Below are 10,292 nucleotides of genomic sequence, written 5' to 3' on the forward strand. Positions count from 1 at the left end.
TGTTTTCATGGTTTTTGGCTTAAAGTCTATTTTATGCAATATAAGAATAGCTATTCCTCCTCATTTTTGGTTTCCATTTGCATGATATATATTTTTCCACCCTTTGCTTAGTCTGTATGTGTCTTTGCAGATGAGATGAGCCTGTTGTAGACAGCATATAGTTGAGTCTAGCTTTTCAATCCAATAAATCAGTCTATGTCTTGAGTGGGGAATTTAATTCCTTTTCATTTAAGGTTGTTATTGAAAAGTATTGTCTTACTCCTGGCATTTTATTGATTTTGGTTTGGATGTTTTAAATATCTTTTGTTCTTTTCTTTTGATTTTATTGTTTGTATTCAGTCTCTGTTTGTGTTTTGAGCTGTTAAGATACAGTTTCTATCTCTTTCTCATTTGCTTCTTTGTTCTACCAGTGGATTTTGCTCTTTCTTATGTATTCATGGTAGTGATTATTGTTTTTTTGGATTCCAGATGCAGGATTCCCTTGAGGATTTCTTGTAGAGCTGGTCATGTAGTGGTGAACTCCCACAGTTTTCATATGTCTGGGAAATACACTATTTCTCCCTCAATGCATTCCTTCTCCCTTATTTTGTTTTTTCTAAACCAAGCGTAGCTGCGCATTTTATGTATTTTCCATCTATGTGGGAGAGATGAATAATGTCTTCTAGTTGGCCATCTTGCCTCCTCCTCCAGATCTGAATTTCTGACCTATATTATTTTTCTTCTCTCTAGAGAACTTCTTTTAATATTTCTTGAAAGGCTGGTCCATGGGCAATGAATACCTTTCGTTTTTGTTTGTCTTAAAAAGTCTTCATTTTGCTTTTGCTTTCTTTTTTCTTTTTTCTCCTTCACTTTTGAAGAATAATTTCACAGACTGCAGAATTCTAGGTTGGTGCATTTTATTTTTTTCTTCTCTCAACACTTAAATATTTTACTTTATTCACTTCTTGCTTGCATGGTTTCTGGAAGCAAGCCAGATATAATTCTTATCTTTGCTCCTCTTTGGGTAAGCTGTCCTCTGCCACCCCCCACCACTGGCTTCTTTCAAGAATTTTCTTTTTCTTTGGTGTTCTGAAGTATGACATAGGCCTTACTCGTGAGCCTTTGCCTCTAAACTGTGAACTTCACACCTGCTTCTCAGTATGCTCCCCTCCCTCATGTGGGACAGAATAGCTATAGTGGGCTGGAGAAGGATATTTCCTTCCCACAGTTCTGATAAAACCCTAGCAGGTTAGGTTCTGCTTAAATGGTTGCTTTTGAGGGAGGACCTTGTTTAAAATAACAGAATGTACTGGGCATATTTCAGAATAGTTTTTCCCCTTCCCCCTGCCAGAATCAGGAGAATTTTTTTTCAAATATTCACTGTAAGAATCTGGTACAGCTCCAGGAAGTGAAACTCACAAAACTTTGGGAGGCCCCTGATGACCCGAATCCCCTACAGACCTTACTTTTCAGACTTATCCACACAAAGCCTCTAACAATTTGCAAATTTCAGTTCTGGTTTCCCTACCCCAGCACTGGTTTCCATAGAGGTTACAGCTCATGGGTTTCTGCTCAATTATGTTGTGATTCTCTGTATTTGCCTGTTAGTGTCTCCAATTTGGGGGGCAGTGGTTTGCCTTGTGAACTCACTTCTCTTAAGGTTTTAAGAAGAGTTGTTCATTTTTTAGTTTATCTTTTTACTGGTTAAGATGAAATGGTGCCTTCCAACCTTCTTACAATGTGAACTGAAAACTGGAAGCCCAAAATGTCTTTCTTTTTTTTTTTTCTTGGAAGTCACTGGCTTGCTTTTAATTAGTTAAAATATAATATTTCCCAACATTTCTTTCTTTTCTTTTTTTTTTTTTTTTTTTTTTGGTAGCCGCCTGGTATGGGGTTCTGAACCCTTGACCTTGGTGTTACTAACACTATGCTCTAAACCAACTGAGCTAATCCACCAGCCCCCAACATTTCTTACATAAACTAAAACCTCAGGCTCTTCTTTGGAATAAAACAGGCTTTTCAGTGTTTTCCCAAGTTGCAAAAATTCTGTCTCCATCTTTTCCCCCTGTATTCCTCTATTCAATCTTGACTGCCAAAATCAGACAGAAAGCCTGAGGACTTTTTTCTTGCATCTGTAGTGGAAACCTTAGCAGCAGACAGCAACTGTTCCAGGTCTGCCAAACAAAATGTCTTTTTCAAAATCTAACATAAAGTTGGAATTTGATCACACTAGTATGTATTATTAAGACAAAGATTTGCCAGACAGTATGCTAAGCATCTGAATATTTTAATAGATAATTTTAATTAATCCTTGGAACAACACTAGGAGGTGTTATTAGCTTCATTTTATAGAAAAAGATATTAAAACTCAGAAAAGTGTAATATCTTGCAATCAATTGCTCAGATATTAAGTGCCAAGATCAGTATTTGAATCCAGGTAAGGATGACACTAGTGCTATGCTCCTTGCACTGAGAGATCAAAAGACTAAATAGGAGGGACAGAGGGATTAGTCAGAGAGCAGAGTGAGAGCAGAGAGAGAGAGAGTGGGAGAGAGAGAGAGTGGGAGAGGGAGAGAGTGACTACCTTTATATACTCTTTTATAACTTTTTACTCCCAGCTGTTCTCCCTGTTCTGTAAAAATAAAGATAAAATTATAGTATTCTAAATGTTAAATCATCTGAATGCATTTCAAATAGGTTTACAGTGCATATATTCTGATAGGTCTGAGTTAAACATTGTGCGCTGGTGAAGAATCAACATCACGATTTGTTCTAGAGAGCTGGAAAACTTCAAAATATTTGTCCTTACAACATGTGAGAAAACAAAGAGGCATTTCATATCCTGAGTTAGACATGCTGTTGTCCCAATGATATATAATCTTATCAACAGGAATGAGGATGAGAGAAGGTGACTGTCCTCTATGCCTGGCTAGTTTAACATTGGACAGAGTTGGTGTTTTATAACCACTTTAAGAACATGTCATCGTCTAAGTATATAAGAATTACTCAGGTAAACTTCAATCCAGTTAAGGCCAGGAGGCTTGTGCATTCTATAAATCAGTGAGTGAATCCTTACCATTCCTTTAACTTCTGCAATGTGCTCTTTGGCAAGTTGAAAAAAATTAAAAGCAATATACCTAGGTGAAATGAAAGGAGACAGTTGACTGATGATAGTGGCTCCAGTTCTCACCAATAAATTTTATCTTGAGTTATTTCATAATGATTTTTCTTCCCATGTGTATTTATTGACAGTTGCAGACAGCCATTTCTGTGGTTATCATCAAAGCATTTGAATACATTAAAAAAAATATTTCAGGCCAACAGGGTTTCTAAACATTGAAAGAGGTCTATTTAAGAAAAAAGAAACATCATTTTTGAACTTATGCTTCTGCTGTCAAAGCATTGATAACAGGTGGGAATACACATCACTTTTATTTGCATAAGGACAGTCGTCACTGTTATTCCAATAAAGAACCATTTATTTGGTTGAGAAATAGAACAGCAAAGGAACTAAGAAACAGGAGTCACTGTACAATTAATGTTTGTTAAAGAACTAAAAAAACAACATATTTGAGTAGAGTGGACCTGCACTTGTTTAAAATGATTATTCAAGGGAAATTAAGCTAATAGCTCCTCTTTTTATGTACAAATGAATCATTTTTCTGCTCCATTATATATACCAAACCTTCACAACATTCCTTTTTACAACAGCATAGCTAAGTAAACAATGAACAATAGTTGATACAACATGGAGTTTAGTACTACAATGACCTAACAATCTACACTCTCATCTGTTAAACACCTAGTTGATACATAAGATATTTTTGCATTTATCATTTAGTTGCTGTAAATATTTTCAGGAGATGTGATTGCCATTGTTTATCTGGAGTAATTGTTTTATAATCCTGATAGTATTTAGTGGCAGGAATATTTTCTGAAGACTCAATGTAAAGTTTCTCTGACATGTTAACCCACTTGTATTAGATTGCTAGGGCTGCCATTACAAAATATTACAGACTGGGCAGTTTAAAAACCAGAAATGAATTTTTTCACAGTTCTGGAGGCTAGAAATCCAAAATAAAGGTGTCAGCAAGTTTGATTTTTCCTGAGGTCACTCTCTTTGGCTTGCAGATGGCTGTCTGTTTGTTGTGTCCTCACATGGCCTTTCCTCTGTGCCTAAGCATACCAGGTATCTCTTCATCTGTTCTAATCTCTTTTTATAAGGACACCAGTCAGATTGGATTAGGGCGCACCCAATCATCTTAACTTAATTGTGTCTTTAAACTAGCCTATCTCCAAATACCTTGTGAGTTACTGGGGGTTAGAGCTTCAGCACATACATTTTGGCAAAATATAATTTAACTCATAAAATCAGTATTTAGCAATTTTTATGTGATTTAAGTGTGTATGGGATACACACTTCATTGTATTCTTCTCTATCAAAGGACTACACATCTTTATTTTTCTGTTTAATGCATTTTTATCTTTCCTTCTTCTTATCTTCACGTACACCTGTTTCAAAGGAGATGTAGGATAATCAGATCCATGAGACAGCATTGTATAAGTGCTTCACACTAAAACTTAAAAACAATTTGAACTTAAAATGTGAATGGTAAAACTGCACAGTTAATTTGAGGCAATGGAGTGATCTTTGTTACCTTGAAGTGGCCAAGAACTTCTGCCAACAAAGAGGGAAAAAAAGGTTAAAACATTGAAAATTTGATTACAACAAAATTAGGCATTTTATACAATGAGTAAATAATGAACTTCCATATATCTACAAGAAAAAGTAGGAACTGTACTAGAAAAATTGGTGAAATACATGAACATGAAATTCACAGAAGAGAAAACAAAAAAGCCAACAAGCACATTGCAGTCATGTTCAAACTCATTAATAAAGAATTGAAAATTAAACCACACTGAGCTATTACTTCCATCCGTTAGAAAGCTACGTTATTCCAAGTGTTGGTGAGGATGTAAGGGGATAGGAATTTCCATGCTTGCTGCTGAGACACAAGCCTGGCAAATCCATTCTGGAGAACAATTTATTTGTAATTATATAAATGATACAACCTATAACCCCCAAATGCCATTCCTAAATTATTCTTATAGATATTTCCAATGGAAACAATCGAGAGTATTCAACACAGCATTATTACGGGTGCAGGCAATTAGTCAATCAAGGTATTCATCATAAATAGGTATAAGTAAAGCATAATTAATGCACACCATGGAATTTAATTAGTAGTAGAACAATGGAATAAATCTACACATAAAAACATGGAGATAATGTAGAAGTACAATCCTTATTGGAAAAAAAATAAGAAAAATGAGATCTATGGCACAATCAATTTACGTACATAAAGTATATGTAAACAAAACAACAATACACATTTCATGAGAACACATAGGAAACTTAGCAGTGGGTGCAGGGAAAGGAAGCACAGTCAATATCAAGGAAAAAAGAAAGCAGACAAACAAAAAAACAAATAAAATGAGCACAGACGAGAACCAAGGAGTCTAATCAGCTCAACACTCTGCACTAAAATATAAAAGAAGAGAAAATAATTTCTAAAAACTCTTCCTGCAGAGTTGAAATAATACTTGCATAAACACTTTTACAATAACATATAAACATTTTCAGGAATCAACACATTATCTCCAAAATACCTTTTAATGAAGTGGTGACTACCATGATCTTCTGGCAAAGGGTTTCGATAGACGAGTTTGTCTTCTAATTCACACTACTGAAGCTTCCGTCCAACTGCACACCCAGTCCAGTGCTCTTTATCAACACTCACGTTCTGCTTGTTTTGCAACAACAGGTTTTAGACCATTTTTGCCTCCAATTCTCTATGTAATAACAAAGCATTTAAAAAATTTATTTTTGTCTTTCCTTTACCTTTACAATTCAATTTAATTCACTCAAAATCAATTCAGAATTCATTTATTATTATAATACATTGTCTTAGTCAAATTGGAGACATGAAGAAGAATATGACATAGCACAGAGAACTTACGATTTAAGCCACTGTTAGCTCTTTGTGTGCTCATTTGTTCAAGAAATTTCCACAAATCAATATAAAGAAATAGATCACAACTCCAGCTAACATCTTTAGATAAATAAAGTCCATAAGGAAGAAATTTGAAAGTGAGACTATTTAGTCCACATACGTAACATTTTTTCTCTGGTTCTAGCATACATGTTATCAATGGCATGTTTATCCTTCAACACAAATCTGAGTCTTCACACGTACCTGTGCATTTGAAGGCTCTTCATTGTTTAGGTGGCAAAGATGAGACCATGTCTTCTGGGACTCATTGCTCTAATCCATCCAACTTTCGTGTCTATTCCCAAGAAAAGAAAAGTTCTCAAATTAAGAATTATCAGAACAGGGGAAAGATCTTCACATCTTCTCCGGTAGTAATTCCTCTATTTCAACTCTGCCTTTTTCTCTGATTATTGAATGCCTACAATTGTGTTCAACTCAAATGTTTTGACCTCTTCTTAGAGACATTTTCTCAATGGAAAATCATAACTTCTTATTTTGGATGTCCATCAGAATTTATTTACAATGCTTTTGTGAACCAAAATGCATTTGCCTCTTATTGCATATTACATGTATATCTGTCTCTACTTCTAGATTAAAATCCAATATTTAAAGGTGAAAGCTATGCTCTTGCAATTCCTGAGTAACCCCTCCTTCTATACCTTGCTTTTAATCTGCTTCCTTACATACCATAAAAATACATTCAAGGAGTATTCAATGAGTTGAAATGACACAAGTTTAAGTAATTTTATAAAATTCTCTTGAAAATTAGATTCTAAATCCCTATTGCTCATACTCATTTATTGAATTTTTTTTATCATAATTGAGTTAATCAAACCTACAGATACCTTTTGTGGTAACTATGGTGAGGAGAAGATAGCTAAGAACTTCTGGTACAGATAAGAAGATACTGATTATCCTTTTAGCAGAAAAGATACTGTGTGTGTTGATCTCCCTTAGCAGAGGCAACGGTAGCAACTCTAGGGATATCAGTACAACAGGACCAACCACTCCTCAGCTGGCATCAGTCCTGGAAAACAGTGACAGATATTATTTATCTAGAGCATGCCTCATGTCAAGCACTTGTGTTAAATAATTGAATCCTCTTGAAACTCTATGAGTGGGTACTATTTTTGTCCCTCTTTTACACATAACAAAAACATGACATAGAAAGTTTAAATAATTTTGCTAGTTCTCACATCTAATAATGGGCAAAACTGGGATATGAACCCAAGCAATGTTATCTATGCTCTTAAACTCTACAAATACTGGTTCTCATGATGCAATACTGCCTGTAAGTTTGATTCCCAACATAGAAGTGCTTTAGTGGACACCTCTGAGGCCCTTTCTCCCACTAAGAATACATATTTTCCTTCATTCAGAGGTCACTTGAAAAAGGAATATGTGGAAGGGAAAAGGGAATGCTTTTGACATAGGGAAAATAATCCTGATTAGAGAGTGGAACTTTAAAATTCTGACTACTGATTCAAGAGACTGAGAATGCAGAAGAGAAAGTTTGGAAAATGAAAAGACTGAGGTATTATTTGGCAATTTTAAGTCCTCCAGCCCCCATGCTGTCCCCAATAAATAAGAATAGAGGTTAATTTTAAAAGTGACATCAGTTAGAGAATATGAAGAACATTATTTTTTTTGTACATCTGCATAGAATAATATGAATTACACACCTCTCTGCCCACTGAATATACCTACCAGATAAAGTAGCCTATGATAATGTGAAGTCACACATTCATTGTAATTGAGTATGAATGTTACTGCACAAATATCACTGTGCAGAAAATACCAGTTTTCTTTTTTTACTTTAAATCAAATCACTTCACTCCAAACATTAAACTTCCTATGATTCCAGTAGAGGGGAGGCTTGGAGTCAAGTTAATTTCATGACCTATTATTCATGTACATGGTCTTTAATGCTCCTTTCAAACCATCATCTGTTTCTTTCAATTTTTTCATCCCCAAGCCCTGGACAAAGAAAAAAAGGGGGGGGGGGGTTCTTCCTCTTTCCTCTCTTTTTAGGATATTTAATATACTCCTTCCTGATTTGGCCAGAGATGATAGCCTGGGGGCTCGCTGATTAGGTAAGACTTTTATTAGCATTTCAAAGTGATGAACAAGTTTAAGCTAATTGCCTAGAAGAAAAATCTGGATTCTCCTGAAAAACTGACAGATCTGGCAAAAATGGGTCTGCAGTCCCACCTGGATAGCACGAGCTGGGGCAGAACACTGCTGCCCCCTACAGAGGGGCCTTGTAGGCTTCACTCTCTCTAATCAGTACCACTAATATCTCCCAGGACACTAAACCAATGGTCATTGCCACTTGCCATTACATTTGCACTGCTGTCTTCCTTGTGCAAGAGAAATATTTTCCTATAGTCATGTCACCATTTACCATGATGGCCTTAACTTGCCCTCAGCTTGGTTAAACTTTGGACAGGCTTTTTCATAACTATAAGCCCCTGATCTGCTTTTTTTTTTAGAACATTTACTTTAGAAAATTTGCAATTACAAATTATTTCTCTAGAGATCTGAATCTTCTCCCAGCCTTTTGCCAATTTTACAGCCTGGAAATGTCTTTCTCGAGGACCTGGGATGTATCCTTTCAAAATGCCATCATCAAGGAAGATAGTGCCCCTATTTCTCAGTCTCTGTGGGTGGGTGAGAGGCTACCCTCAGTTAAAGCACAATTAACAGTCACAGGTGGCCAAACAACATTGACCAACCTCCCTCTTAAAGTCCTTTAGTATTTTTCCATTAGTTCACCTAGTGCTTAAAAACTCTTTGGCCTATTGTTTCAGTGAAGTTGAATTCAATCCCTCTCCCATATTGCAAAATCTTGACACTTATTCTACTAGTCCTGAGTAAAGTCTTCCTTGTTTGTTTAACACATCTAGTGCAATTTTTCTTTGACACCATCAAAATTTAGAAAAAAGAAAGATGGGCCAAAATTCTAAATATTTCAGGAAAAATGGAAGAATACTTCTTAATGAAAATAAAGACTATTCCTGCGTAGATAAATAAGCAACCAAACTGAGCCTGTGTGGAAAAAAATTAAACCCGCTTTGCCTGGCTCTCTCAGTGTGTGAATTTGTGACCCCTGGTTTGTACTTTCACAAAAGACAGAAAGAGAGGATATTTTCTAGTATCTTTGGCTTTAGGCCCTCAAAAGCCCCTGAAGCAAAGAAACACAAAGGCCTTCTCAGAACAGAAAGAAAAATACAGAGCACAAAACACAGTAAACTCTCATTCTTTCTGATTGTTCCTCAGCAGAGAAAACAAAACACAAATGAATTTTCCATAAATTATCCTGCCACACAGTATTAGCGAAGTGCAGCGTTTTCTGCTGATCTCCCCCACATATGTGCCTGTTAGTGAATAATTTACCAAAAGAGATTTATTAGTAGCTTGCTTTCTGTTTTGTAGTTTTTAATAAAGTTTGGGCACTCTGATTTTTATTTAGATCTGTAGGATTTAAATAACAATATAGATACTTTAGCTTGTGAAAGCCAATTTGAAATACGTTTAAATGTACTGAGATCTTTGGATGAAAGGAACTAGATAAATACTGATTCTTTCCAAGGCTAGTAGGCACTTGAGTCTCGTCTGTGATTTTTAAAATGCCTCCTGTTTTTATTATTAATCTCTCTGTAATTTTGCATACTGTTTTCCACTAATCTATTTTGTAATGTCATCTTAATTTACATTTGCTATGCTAACGGTGCTCCCCAAGGGGAGTGATAAATCACACATATATACTTCAATTTATAATCCTCATTACTCAACCTGAGTTTACTCACTCAGTTTCCAACATGTGGAATTTATACTAATGCTTCTAATTCAAAAAAATTGCCCAAATAGGCCATACTATAATAACTTCATCATTTCTATGAAATACGGTTGAATTATCATAGGCACATGCCTGCCATTTGTTTCTCTAAAGGGAAACATCTTAGACTGCTTTATGTCATTCTTATTTATAAAAGAGCTACTTGCGAGGTCATCATGACACAACAGATAATCTCTTCTTCATCATTGAGGTATTTTTTTGAAACCTAAGCAGTCCTTCCACAGCCTGTGAGAAATCAAGCCACATGCCTAAAAAGCAATGCATCATGATTCCGAGACTTGCAAAGATCAGACAGCTCAGTTTTATCTAGACTCATATTCTCATTATTAATCAGTGTCTGACTATTGTAACTCATTCATTAGGCACATAAACAAACCAGAATTCAAATATATATAAAATGT

General features: G+C 35.5%; 1 non-coding gene across 1 annotated transcript; it reads right to left on the minus strand.

Moving 5' to 3' along the window:
* Window positions 1–2,042: 2,042 nt before the first annotated feature.
* Window positions 2,043–2,169, minus strand: LOC134382866 (small nucleolar RNA SNORA31). The gene has a single exon (XR_010024128.1). It is a non-coding gene; the product is annotated as a small nucleolar RNA SNORA31 (small nucleolar RNA).
* Window positions 2,170–10,292: the final 8,123 nt, after the last annotated feature.

The sequence above is a fragment of the Cynocephalus volans genome, chromosome 7, assembly GCF_027409185.1.
Source record: "Cynocephalus volans isolate mCynVol1 chromosome 7, mCynVol1.pri, whole genome shotgun sequence".
Lineage (NCBI taxonomy): Eukaryota > Metazoa > Chordata > Mammalia > Dermoptera > Cynocephalidae > Cynocephalus > Cynocephalus volans.